General features: G+C 45.6%; 1 long non-coding RNA gene across 1 annotated transcript; it reads left to right on the top strand.

Annotated features, from left to right (window-relative positions):
* Window positions 1–5578: 5578 nt before the first annotated feature.
* On the top strand, window positions 5579–8882 carry LOC126924431 (uncharacterized). The gene is made up of 2 exons (XR_007713517.1): window positions 5579–6516; window positions 7731–8882. It is a non-coding gene; the product is annotated as an uncharacterized LOC126924431 (long non-coding RNA).
* Window positions 8883–14770: the final 5888 nt, after the last annotated feature.

Here is a 14770-nt window from a genome sequence, read left to right as displayed (position 1 = left end):
CTCCTTTCACGGACGATTTTATCCGTCTTGTTTTGGGTGCTCGTAGTTTACCATACTTCCGTTTCGTTCTTCTTACTTTCATTTAACACGTACTCGTTTCCTCTGTATTGTCCGACTTCTGTATCTTTCCATTGTATTAAAAATATTGGAACGTGGAAGCTCTGGATCGAGAAAGTCGAACGACCGCGTTTACAGGAAACTCACGGGTGCACTTCCTGGTCGCCGGAGGCTTTCGCAAAGTCACGAAATTAGTCTTGGTTCCATGGGAAAGACAAGACCCCGATAGAGAGTATAAGCCGAGGAAGCCTCGTCCGACTCCTCACATGGCCGAGTTCATTGACACCAGCTGAGTTTTGGGCATTCACCGTCCCGGTCGTGCGCGCGCGCCGACGATCGTGCTCTCCTCGTCAGGAATAAGCGATCGTTGGTTCGTTCGTACGCGCTCGGTCGGCTCGGTGCTCGCTCTCGGCCACCGGTGCGCGCGTTTCTCTCGCTCGAAAACGATCGTTTTCGTGCGGGACAGCTCTCTCTCGCAAGCGGGAAACTCCGGCGAAAATTTCGCCAACCGGTCGAGCACGCTTCGAGCTCGTGTACGTTCTATACGATCATCGAAGAAAGAGGATCTTTCACGAAAAACCTTCACGTATTTTATCCGCGAGCACATGTATCGATTCTCTCCTGCCTCGTTCTCGCGATCGCGCAATTATTTTTATCGTCGCGTTCTCGCGCGCCCCGCCCCGCCGCTGCTAATCTATATTCATCCGGCGTGTTTAGTAAAAGCCAACGAACACGGCAGAAATCCCATAGAAAATCCGCGGCCACTCAGTAAATCACTTCCTCCGGCGATTCGCATCGAGGCGAATCACCCAACATTGTTTCGTCTCTCTGTCCACGATCTGGTTACGAAAATGATGGAAAGGCGACAGCCACGGAGAACGTCGCATCATTCGTGCATCATCCACGAGATGAGAGAGGACGAGGGAGAGCTGGAGAGAGAGAAAGAGAGAGAAAGAGAGAGAGAGAGAGTGGGATTACGCGTGACCTAGGACAACATACCGCGCGACCTGCATGCCAATCGTTTCTCTCTTGCTCTCTCGCGTATATTCGCACATTCCTTCTTCCCTTCTTTTCCGCGCGTTAGCCATGTACACTCTTTACTCCGTTCTTCTTCGCGCGCTTCTTCTCTTGCTTCCCCTTCGTTCGACCAGTCGACCTGGTCGCTAGGATTTAAAAAATTCAGGACAAGTCCGTCGAAATGTTAAACAGCACTCGTAATGAGATTCAATGTCTTATAATAGTCCAGCCGAGGTGATATCAATAGTCCTGTGACGCATCGAATCAATTGGTTTAGAGCGAAGCGCCGCGATGCTATCGAACCCAGGGATCGCAGATTTTGGCAGCCAGGCATCTGAACGGGCCGATGCAGCTCGCATAACAATGGCGCCCCCGGATTTGAATTTGGTTACGTGCTCGGACACTGGCCGATTCGATGCCTCCTCCTCCACCTTCGCCTCCTCTTCTTCGACCTACGTATCGGACGCATGCGCGCACACGTGCACATACGGCGACGAAAAACTAAGGCTTGACTTTATTTGGCCTGGAACCAGTGCTCCATCCAATTCCTGATCATTTCCTTGTCAATTTCGATTTTTCTTCAAAGTCATCTCGCGATATCTTTAAATCTCTCATACTGATATAATAAACAGTCAGATGTAAAAATAATGCCTCTTTATGCCTTTAGGCAAAGAAGTGTTTTATTGTCTATCGTATGCTTCGCACATAATAGCACGATGAATGAATTTAATACAGTCATCGATCAGGAATCGTACCGAAAGAGAAAGTCGACGATTTTTCTCGAAACCACGTGCTCAATGAAAAGATTATTCTCCGTATCGACGATTAATTTCAACCTGTAGTAGCGATATCGAGTTTGTTTCTCCTCTCGAAAATTAATCGATCCACGTCTGTTCCTTTTTTATACCCGTCTGTCTCCTTCTTTCTGTAATGCGACGCCAGATATGATTTATCGGCGAATAGCCACGCGGGCACGTGAAACACGGTGAACACGTACGAGTTTACACGAGCGTTAAACTGCTGATGCGAGCGTCGCGTCGCGTTACCCCGTTTCTTCCGCCGTATTTCGCCGTCGAGAGACTCTCGCGACGAGCTGTGTTACACGCCGTATTGTTTTCAACGATAAAAAAAGAAATGAAGAAAAAAAAGGCAAAAATATAAAATGAAAAAGAGTTAAACGTCAGCCTTGAACAACGTCATCGACGTTTGCAGCAACGGTTTTTAAAATAAAAAAACGCGTTCTCGCAGTTGTACACGGCACTTTTTGTCCCTCTACCCCACTCTACGTTTCATAGAAGTATTTACGCGAGCTGACCGGTTACAATGTGACACAAGTGGTATAATAAAAGGCTAATAAGCCGCGCCGGTTATTACGATTATTAATATCGCGGAGCAAGATCATTAAATCGCGATAATCGCGCGGAGCAAAACGATCGCTGACTGAAAAGGAACAACTCGCGCTCGTTGCCTGTACACAAAGAGCAGATACACGCGGTCCCTGTATTCTCCTCCCGTGCCAGACATTCCCTCCATCCTTCCATTCTATTTTTCAACCTTCTTCAATTTTTTTTCTCTTTCCTCTCTATCCTCTCTAGCCAGTCGGATGCTCCGAGACAGTCCTTCTCCATCTTCTGCTGCGTCCTACCAACGTCCACTCTTTTTTTCAAAGCTTCTACAACTTTTTTCCATTGGCCTTTTCGGTCTTTTACTTTGTACGGTCGTACAGGAGATTCGGAGGTTCGTTCACCTCGAACCTCGGTCGTCACAGACTCCTATAGGAACGTGTACGCATTGGTCGTGTGTAGACCGCGTCTAGCCAACCTGGAATAACGCTTCTCCTATCCGAGATCGTGGCTCAGAGACCGGACTTTAATTCGACATTCCACGGATCCCTCCACACGGCGGCGGCGTTTCCTTGCACTTGGTTTCTCACCGCCTCGAAAATTCTCCTCCGACTCCTGAACCGTTCCATGTTATGCACTACCGTCGCACTGGATGTCCTTGTACCGCCGCAATTCCGTTTACCTCGATTGCGATCCGTTCGCGGGTCGATTACGTCAAAACGCGCTCTCGAATAAACTCGTGGATCGAAGGTGGAGGTTGACCGTGACGGATTTTCCTGGTTGTCGGCCGTTTCGGGATTTCCATGACCGATCGATCGATATTAGTCATCCGATTGATACAAGCAACGCAACAAGAAACTCTCGTAACGAGCAACTCTCTCGAATCTACATTCTTCATTCAAAATGTTCGAATTTAAATGTAAATGTAGAATCATCAGCTCGCAGGCATCGCGGCAACCTTTCGCGGCGTCGTGTCGCGTAGGTGGTGAATAAAAAACGCAACCTGCGGGATAGTGGCTGCGTGGTGGGGTCGGCGAAAGAACGTTGGAGGGAGGTTTGAAAAGGCCAATATCGGCACGGTGGTATCTGGTGACTCTGCCAGAGGTAAATAGGCCATGGCCGTCCTCGTGGTTGTCGTCGATCGTCGTCGTGTGGTCGCTCGCGCAACACGAAATTCCCTCGGAGCGGACGAGTAAACGTTCTCGCCTGGCTAAACGTCTCCTCTCTGATGGTGTATCTTAGACGAACGATATCACGATTATAGCAGCCAGGCAATCATCATCGGGATGTGTTCGATGTGCATCGAAGGTCTGGCCAGGCAACAAACGGCATAATGCCAACCAGTGGCATTTACGCCGGCAAGACCACCTTTGCCTCGACTCTCCTATCTCTCTCTATTTCACTTGACGGTTCTCTGTTCCACTAACGATGTTCTTTCTTTTCTATCCCTCTTCTTTCTCCTATTCCCTCCCTACTTACGTTGCCGTAGTCATTCTCTCGATCTTTTTCCTTCTTTCTCTCCGTTTCGATCGTGGTCGAGGTGCACGAGCTGCTGCTTCTTTAGCGTTCCATTACCAGCGTTCTATGGAATGCATCGGTCTCTCGCAACACCTACGAACCTGGAATTCGCGGAATCAGACAGTCTTTGGATTTGATACTGTTTTGGAGTAAAATTCTCTTTTCCCATTTAAAACCGCAGTAGTTCGTTTATTCTTGTGGAATAAGTGGCGTATTTTGAAATCGGATCACAGCTGTCGTCGTTTTAACGAAATTTTGTTTTCATCGTATTAGCTTCTCTTGATTTCTGAATTCCGGCCGAGAATTGTTTCGGGTTCGTCCTATTCACGTGGATTCGGATTCATCCTATTTATTCGGATTCGGGTTCATCTCGTTTGCCGTGCTGCGACTCCCTGGCGGACGTATAACAAGGTAGGAGCAGCCGCAGGAATTTCCTTCGGCCGGTAGTAAAATCCTCCTCTACCTAATTGTACGTGACTCATCCGCATAATCTTGCTCCTTTCTAATAAAATCCCTGGACCATGTTGCTTCGGGCTGCCCGAGATTAAACTATTCTTGTTCCAAGAGGGAAATTTTTCAAGAAATCTGATCGTTCGAGAAGAACCAAACAACCATCCAGGCAAGGAAGAAAAAATAGAAAAGTATAAAATAAAAAAGAAAGGAAGAAAAGAGAATCGAAGCGAGTGTTGGTCAATGTGGTCGAACTTCTCTCTTTCCGTCGGTAGTCGGTAGCTAGGTATACGAAGTGATCGCGTGGTGGTGCTGACCTATGGTGGCAGAGAAGTAGCGGTGTGTCGCGTAGAACGGTGCCAGAGTGGTGGTGAGCGGCTCGCCTTGACGAGAAAATCACGTGGCCGCGGGAAATGACTTGTTATATAAACTAATGATTATCCGGGTACTTGTGCATTGCCGTGTGTCTAAACCAATGAGTCCGGCACAGGTTGATCAGCCCTCTGCTCGCTACATATGTACACACAATATCGATAGTCCCTGTACGGTAATCTGCGGGGTCCTCGATTTTCTCTGGCGACCGGGATACAGACCGCATGCACAGCTCATTATCACGGCAGCTCATTTAACTTACGGCCAACAGATAACACGCGAGATAACGGATAACGCCCCCGAGACGCCGCTCTAATAATAATATATGAGGCAAGCAGGCGTTGCGGCCACCTCGATCGTTCCCGAGCAGGAAATTCAGTCGGCAGATAAGGCCCAAGGAGATCGAGATGTCACGTTGGAACGCGAGATTCATCGTCCCGCAGCTCGTGCAACTTTACTTCCTCGCACTTTGAATATGCAAACAGCCTGTTGAATGTTACCGGCATCGGGAACCGATTGTCAGCCATTCGTTTTATAATCCAAAACGCGTAGTGTTAATGTCTCGTCGATTTTGAAACGAGAATTTCAACCTTCGTTCTTTCTTTATATAAATTTAAGACGATGCGATAAATGTAAAAAACAAACTGCTTACGAAAACATATAAATTTATAGAATGAACGAACGTATAGGAATTTCGTTTCGCTTTAATATACAATCTTTAGTAAAAATATCCGAAACTTTGTTTATCCTTTTATTTATTTTTTATTATATATTAATTATATTTATATATAATATATATATATAATATTATATATATATTATATATATTATATTTTTTTATTATATATTATTTATAGTTCTGTTAATTTAATACGTAGAGAAAATTAAGTTAAGAAAATGAGGGACGGACGATAGTTAAGGGACCTTGACTCGTTGCCTTCGAACGGGAGATCGTTAACTGCGGATAAAACGAATGACACCTTTCGATTAGATCGTGGATTAACGATCTCACACTCGATGTTGATTGGCTTTCAATTTGCTAGGAATTAACTTCTGTTACGAAACTATTATTAAATCCACATTAGTCGGTGTGAAGATCTAGACGTACAATGTCTTTCATATTTTTTCAATAAATTGTCTTCGTAACATAAAAGGAGGCCTTAACGAAACAACACCTACAAACCTAAGGCATTGAGACATCGGTGAAATGCATAGTGGCTAATCAACATATCGAAGAGGAGAAATGAGCTCGTATGTAGAAAATCGGCGGCGTATTCGCGGGCATAGAACGATCGAGATATCGGGTAGGCCATGGAAGTAGGTCAACGTCGTGTGGGCAAGACGGAGAACCAAGTTCAGGGGCGAACTGCAGCGCCGTGCCCGAAGCACACGGACTCTCCTGGTGGCTTAGGTTAGGTCTTCTCACTCGTTCTTTCTCCAACGTGCATACCTCCCTCTCGAGAAGGAGGCGCAACGCGCGCGCGGACTCGATGGAGCGAACAGAGACGGCGGAGGCGGTCTAACGGACTTCTCTGGTCTGCCTAGTTTTATTTTTCCACTGGACCCGGAGCGTGTGGCCATTCGTTCCGTTCCTCTCTCGCACTCGTCCTCGCACACCACCACCCGGTTGGATACACTTCTACACGCTGCTGCCGCCGTCGAAGAGGGAGAGAGTGGCGTTTCATGACATCGTTCTCGTTTTCTCTTTCTCCCCATTGAAACGATCTTGGCCTAGGCGACGAAATGCGCTTTCTCCGTGGTGAGAAAAAAGGGGACGATCCCTACACGTAACGTTTTCGGATGAACTTGGCCCAGAAATGGTCCCCGGTAGAAAGTGCAAGTGAAACCTCTCTCTCGAAAGAGAGAATCGTCTATCGTTTCATCTTCCACTTCCATTTGTTCCTCTAACGTAGTCACATTTCACGTTCTATCCAGTGAACTCTATGAGTTCCTCGATACGATCGATTGTTCCGCGTGAACACGAACTCGCTCCATTTCCTTTCTTCATCTTCATTGCCGTAAGATCGTTCTTAGTAAATTGCCTAAGGCGAGAGAATCATTAGCTCTCAGGATTACTCACGGTATCTTTTCCTATGACCGTTTCTACGAATCCGATCCATGCGCAGATTGAATGGACAAAAAGACGGAGTTCTGGCGTCGCGACCTCGGCGAAATCGTCGCGAAGGCCGTTCGACACGGTTCGCGCAGCTGGTTCGCAACTGGACGCCGGAAGATATATTGTATCGATTAGCAATAAAGCGCGCACACCGCTCGCGAATAGACGGCACAGACAACTAGGTTGCTAGGTAGGTGGGTGAAGTAGGTAGAACGTAGGTAGCCGGTAACGCGTCACTCGTCTCTCTGTTCCGCAGCCCTGTGTATATGTAAGTACATAGAACTCGCGCGCCTTTTATCGTTCCAAGTGTTTCGAAAGCAAGCGAAATGCTTCAGCAGTTGTCAGCTGACGTTTACATCGTCTTGCATGTTTTCGGTGATAACTGGCTGATTTTATCTACGTGTAAAGATATATTGGCGTTATTAAAGGACGCAAATCGATGTAACGTATGGAATAGGCTTGAAAGGAGGGGTGTCGATTCCACGTGGAGGTCACGCGTCCCTGAGGATCGCGGCTCCAGCCAGGGCGTGGTTTCTTATGCAGTTTTTACCCGCCTAGAATGCACCAGACGACCTTCGCTAGGATCAGGATATTCCGCTCCTATGACTCGCTCCCTCGTTCTGCTGGTTCACCTCACCCACCGCGCCCTCATGACATCCCATAACCACTCTCACTGCGCGATTTCGTTCCGTGCTGATTTTCCTTTCTTCTAATCGTCCAACGATACAAATATAACTATGTTAATGATATCGGCACCTGTCCATTCTCCTTTAGATGTACTACAGTCCTATGAAATTCTACGAAACGCGTACAAAACATGTGGAAGTAACAACGGTACGTTTTCTCTTCTTTTGCAGAGAGACCAGCAACAACGTCACTGCCGTCCGAGGAATCCGGATCGTTGCGCGATCGAACTAAGATCGCGACCGCGATCCATGCCCCTCGATAGAAGCAAGGAACACAAGAATGGAAGCTTCGCACTGCCATGGACATCAGTCACCTAGTCGCTGCTGCTCTTCGTTCGTCGTTTGTCGAGCAAGCAAGTGAGCGCGAGGACTGGATACGTTTAAACCGTCGAATCTCGCCGTTGCACCCGGCGGTCTGCAGGGTTGTCCGTTTCGACGCGCGATCGTTTAACTTTCAGCCGCCCTTTCATTTATAGCGCAGGCGACCTTGAAAATGTTACTATTTTTTTTATTACTATTATTATAATTATTTAAATCGTAATATTAAGGGGCACTAAGGCACCGTTATAAATAATATAAATATATATAATATAAATATGTACATGTATAAAAACGTAGGTGCGGACGAAGGATCCTAAAACACAATGACTGCGAACTTCCGCATCCCGTATCTCTGCTACCGCTGGAAAATTGTTGTCATTACTCTCCGATAGTTACTTGGTTACTGTAAAGACACACTACATACCCACATATACAGATACACCAACAGACGCGTTCAAGTACACGCGACGTACTTACTCACACACACACACACACACACACACACAGAAGCATACACTGGCCGTACAAACACCAGGACGTTGAATTTACTAAACGTTCGTCGGCTTGTTCGGCGGGTAACGTGTATCCAGTCTGATTGCATTTAAAAGCAGAGTAGAACGTGGCCAAGCACGTTTTAGTAAATTCAATGAAAAATGTTGTTCTTTCCGTATGTTACTGCTACCACCGCTATTACTACCCGCCACTATATCGTCGCCTGTTACACTGCAATTACGCGCTACCAGTATACTACTTATTCGCCGATATAGCCGTTACGAGACGTAAACACGGCCATGTTGTCCCTCTATTATAGCGAGCGATTCCAATACTATTGAGTTTTGCGTTTTCGAGATCGCTGGTGACCTGGTTGATCGGTCATGAAACTCTACGGTACTAACGGACAAAGAAAAATGGCAACAACCTGTTCTCTCTTCGACCCTTATATTACGAATTTATTCTTATCCTATTCTCTCTAGAATATATTTATTATGAACCAAACAACAACCGACTGTGTCTTCTCTTATCCTGTTTTGCCTCCTACCTATGAGAAAATCTCTGGCATCTAACGAGTTTAAGAAACTATCATCGGGGAATAGCGATTGTTATCGGATATCTTGACGACCAAAGTTTTCGAGCACAATGGTACACGGTCACCAGTGAGTCGAACGTACCGAAAACGAACGAGGCTCGACGAACGAAGTAAAGAATCGAGAAGAAAAGGGAAAGAACAAAAAAAGGATTCTTCGATTGCCTATTTTTCGTTGAAGTTGCGCACACGAGTGTTCGTTGACCTGTTCCTCTACTCGCGATCGCGCTACGTGTTCGTACGAGCTGCACGCGAGAGAGAATGCGCCTCAAAGCACGACGGCCGGCCAACAGGAGCGCGGTTTTCTCTCTTACCGCCTCTCTCCTTCTCCCTTTTCCCTCTGACACTGTCTCTTTCTTTCCACCTTTCTCTCTGTCTGTGGTCGTCAGGAAGCAGTTACTGTGCGGCCGCGTGCATTGTTACACATAACTTCTTTCCATCCTCGGCGTTGTAACGCGCGCGATCCGCGCGTTTTCAGCCACGAACACGCCGCGCGCTTTGCATTCCACGCGCACACGTCACGGTTTTTCGCGGGTCCGTCCCACGATCCCGATCGTTGACGTTTCCACCGAGTGGCGACTATTGTCATTGTTCCGAACTTCGTCTCGACTACGACGTTTAGTTACCGTGATCATCCGTGAAGATGATTCTCTTGCGGCGGAACGGAATTATACAAAGAATCGGAAGAAATTTTGGTGTCGAATTCGACCTGCTATATACGATTAATGAATTTATGGCACGGATGGTAGAAACTCTGTATGGGTTGTAGAATATAAAATTATAAACTTTTGATATCGAATCGAACCTACAATTTATGATTATGAATTTTATGGCACGGATAATAAAAATTTTGTGAGCTTTGCAAAATATAAAATTAAACGATTTTGACGTCAAATTTGATCCGTAATCTTTGATTATTCTCTCGAAGTCACTTTTTTTTTATAACAGTATCGCATAAATAACATATCAATCTATCGAGCGTATAGAACTCCATTACCTCTGTTTGCTTGGTTGATGCAATAAACCCGTTTATAGCAGTGATTCCTTAATTGCTTCGAGCAATGGCTAAATGAAACGCAAATATAATAAATTACCTACTGAAATATCAGTACACAATGTTGCAGAGATCATAACCCAGTTTATATACTCGACAAATTTTAAATAATTTTTTTCTTGTTTTCCTTTTTGTCAGTTTCTGTATATCGTACGATCGTTAAAGCCCGTTATTTACTTGATACACCTTAATTATATCTATTGGAGCGACGTTGTGTTAATATTATCTTTACAAGTTGCGTCGTTATCAATGATATTACGTTATTTTCACCTCGATCGCGATTAACGTTACGTTCGATTGTTCAAGCCGCGTTAACGATCTCTCCTCGGACCTGGACGTTCCACTTGGATGTCCTCCTCTCCTCACCTCTCCTCTTCCTGCTCCGCTCGGTACGGATCGCGATCGCACGTTGTAAAACAGAGAAGCGAAGCGAGAAGAAGCGGCAAGCCGAGGAGAGAAAGACGGAGAGAGGAAATCGGAAGGTTTGCGTTGTATGTAGTTACGGCGAGAGAAAGGAGAGATAGCCGAATGCATCGACAGAGCGAGAGAGAAAAGAGTGCAGTACGAATGCGGGTTCGAGCGAGAGAAGCAGAGACGGGCTCGCTGCACACAGATTCTATATACACATATACATATAAAAAAATATGAGTAATATATATATATTTTTTTCGTATTTTTCTGTTCGGGGTCGAATCGCGAGGAATGGGTCGGGCGGAAGTCTACCGAAAAATGGTTCTGGTAAAGTTCTACGTAACGCGATAAAATCGTAATTTAGTTTCATAGGACCATGAAGTTTGAAGTAAAAGTTAAGTGAAAGGAAAGCAGGAGGCTTCCTATGTTTAACGTTGATATAGATTGCTGAAGTTGCGGTAATCATTCGCGTGGAATCCTGGAATATGCAGTTTTGTCGCGCATTGAGCGCACGTGAACACGTGCCAACGTGTATGTTTCCCCGTCATGATCCTCGTGACCTTTCTGTGGAACGCAACGATCGATAGATCGATAAGTTTGTTACCGGAGGTTACGCCAGGAAGACCGTGTTCACCATTTTCGCTGCTAATATCCAATCTATCGTTCGGTTAATTAGCAACGAGCCTGCGATACAGTCAGTTCATCGTCCATGAAAGCGCACCCTTGAGTTATTTTACTTCTTTACCATCCTAGATAAAGAAAATAGTGTATCTCTTTCCTTATCGTTTACACCTTGTTTCTCCTTGTTTTCTTGTATAATAAACTACGAGAGGGTAGAAAAGGAGAAAGAAACGCGACGACCGATCAAACGTCGTTGTTGCTTTCCTCTTTCCTCCTGCCACTTTTTCTCTTCGCGACCGCTTCCTGCGCGCCTCTGGCTGGCCTTCGAGATGGAAATATTTTCGCTGATCACGCTCTATCGCGATTGAGTCATTTCTAAACGGGGTACATTTCTTCTTTCCTTCCTTTATCGATACTTTACAAAAAAGAATATTTCCATACCCTCTAAAATAGTACTTAATCATCCATCTTGAATATAACCCTAATCGATAATTATATCGTATTAGCAATAAATTAACGATCGTATCGTATCAACGATAAACCTTTCGAAGCTTAATTATGACTCGGCCAGGCATCGATGTCGAGGAAGGCAGAGTAGACGAACGAGCTGAAAAGGCAGCATATCGGCGAAAAGAATCGCTAAATCTCGAGCACGTGGCGCTGGCGGTCGCCGTGGGCCACCCTTGTTGCCCGATAAAATCGCATGGAGGCGCGAAAGGGGTAATTTTTACGGGCACCGCGACTAATCGCAAGGGATCGCCGATCAACGGCGCACCGGGGCACGTGGCACGCACTCTCTTCTCTCTTTTGTTTTTGCAGACCTCCAGGCGACTCGGCACTAGGTTACTGGGTTCTCTTCTCGGGTTGCCTCCTTCCCCTTCGTCTTGCTGCCCCCACCACCAACACCCGGCCAACTCCCGACTCTCTTTCCCTCGACCCTGACGGTGTGGACGCGGCGAACCGAGGTATACCCCGGATATGCGAGATGCACCTTTGCCCGCGCTGACATAACGTATCGGGTTATTTCTCCACTGGCCGAACCTGATCCTTTCGCAGCTTTTCGCTGCCACCAAACGACGCCCTGCTTTTGTTTCGGCCCTGGCCTCATTGTTAGTGACACGGAATCGGGGGAAAAAGTTTAGTCCGTGTTTAACGAATGACAAATTGAAATTGTCTCTGATCTTGATTCGTTCGTTCTAACCACGCCTCTGTACGAATGTTTCATCAAACGTAACTTGATTTAAAGGTCAAAGAAATTGGAATAAAGAATGTATTTCTTCTTTACTTGGATCGGCCGTTTCGTTTACCATTGGACAATAAAAAATAATAAAAGAATAAGTAGCATTCTAACGAGCAAAGTCGAGGCCCCGTCCTTGACTTCCGGCAAGAAATGGCTACGTTTTTCCGAGCAACGATTCAGGAACTGGCGTTTCTCATGAATTTTCTTGTGCCGTGTTCAATTGCGAGACAATGAGAAGAAAATTCGAACAGCCTTCCCGAGATCGTTAAAGTCGATCGCTTTAGAAACGAAGCTTCCAATTGTCTACGAAAATTCTCGCCTGTTTTGCGTACGTGTCAAGAAAGAAGAAGGTCGGGGAGGGAAGAAAGAGGCGGCAGCGTTATTTTTAACGGTCCCAGGTAGGTTCCAATTTTTCGCGATCCCGTTAGGAGACCCTGCTCAAGAAAAAAAAGACGAATCCGTGACCTCGAAGAGCGCAGCGAGGTGCAAATATGAAAAAGAAAAGACGGAGGAAATTTGCAAAACGACGACAGAATTACGGTTCGCGACCTTGCGTCGTCCATTTCTATTCGACCGTTGATTGTTTCTTTTTCTCTTGTCCCTTTTTCGAGAAAGGCAAATTTTATGCGCCCGGACACGCGCTGTCGTCTCTGCTTCTGCTCCTTCTATTTTTTCTTTCTTGCTTTCCGCGTTGCATTCTGCAGAATATCGACTTTCGACGCTTAGCATTCCGCAGCGGTACCAGTTCTCCTCGTTTGGCACCGGAACGAGGTGATAAACCCGAGAAAAGAATCGCCCCCGTGTAAACCAGGATCTTGCTCCTCCTGAAGCCTGTATCTTTGTTGCTCTCAGTTATTTTCTTCAAGAAAGACTTTTATACATTTTCAAAAATACCCTATTGTCCAATTCACTTCTGATTTTCTTTTCTGCCTGCGATAATAATAACAGGGAACGATCGATTAGTACCATTTTGATACCGTGGAGAAATGGAAAGGTGAGCGCATTATGAAAATGAACGCATCTAGTAATCGTATCTGCAGCTGAGAAAAACAAGCGAAATATGAACAGTTAGTTTTTTCAAGTTTGCATAGTATATGATTCACAATTGGAAAAATTTCCAAACTTCACCATTTCCAAAATTCACAGTGTTGTAATAATCATGACGCCTTGCAACCAATTATCTAACTGGCAGCTAAAGAATCTACCACGAAAAAGGTACCTAAGTAGCCGAACCTTTCCACAACTCAATATCTTCTTACCAAGTACGTTTTACCATATTTACAAGTTCTTGACCCCGCTGGCCTTATTGCAGGACAGCTAAAAACATGAAGTTTTGCTTGCTTTCAAGGCAATCAAACGCACAAGGAACCCTCTGTTGCGGAAACTCGTCGCCCATTTCATTATTCTTAAACGTAAGAATTGAACCCCGGCAATATTGTTTAATTTAACGATAGTGTCGTAAACGAATCAATTCGTATTGCAGATTTTTAAAATAATATCTAAAGAACAATGTTTTTTACTGAGATTTAACAAGGGATAGTTGTTTGTCGACGTCGAGGATTAGGACTAATGACAGCAATAACCATTCTGCATAAAGCAATAGAAAATACGAGGGACAGTCGTTTAAGACGAGTGTTTTTGCTACAATTATGTGAAATAGTGTTTTACGACGTTGTTGTTTAAATTGAAATAAAATCAGTTTTAAGTTTCGTACAGGTAAGTTTGGAGGATCGGTTTTATTATTGTGCCATCGTCCCTTTCACACGCTTATTCTCCATATTTTTCCTGGGAAATATCGTATCCGAATTAATTCCCAAAAAACGGCGTCCACTCCCAACGGAATGAAAAAATAGAACCAGAAGGTTTCCCAAACGTAGCACTCGTGAGAAAACCAGACAGGCCCTCGAAACGCGGAAGCTGCGCGTAGATTACACGGATCACAGTTAGACGAGGGTTTCAAGGAAGCAGGCGAAGAAGAAGCGTGAGCGGGACAACAAAGAGGAAAGAAAAAAGAAGGGGGAAATGCCGCAACTGCATCGCCACCACACACCTCCAGGGGCAGCTTGCTGGCGAGCTGACCTAACGGGACCCTCGTAACCGCCCCATCGCGTCGAGGGTAGGGGATCAAAAAAAAGTTTTGATGAAAAAAAGAGTCCAGGTTAGCTTCAACCCTTCCGCATACCAGCGGTGGATCAGCCGTTTAGAAAGTAGAGAGATTCTTACCTAGCCATCATCAACCCCTTCTACCATTTCCCTTCAGCGTCTTTCTTCTGCCAGATTTCGTAGCTTCCTATCCCCTCTTCCTATTTTTTTTCCTTCTTTCTTTTTCCTTTATTTCTTGTGTCGGACGTTGGTTCTTCAAAATCACGTACCAGCTACTCGAGAACCAATTCCAGCATCTTCACCAGGTGCCTGGAAATTCGCTGGCTGCTTACACCCGTTTCCTGCATCTTCGTAAACCAAGATGGTAAGAGGATTGG

This window comes from Bombus affinis, chromosome 14 (genome assembly GCF_024516045.1).
Source record: "Bombus affinis isolate iyBomAffi1 chromosome 14, iyBomAffi1.2, whole genome shotgun sequence".
Lineage (NCBI taxonomy): Eukaryota > Metazoa > Arthropoda > Insecta > Hymenoptera > Apidae > Bombus > Bombus affinis.
This window is presented reverse-complemented; position numbering and strand designations above follow the sequence as displayed.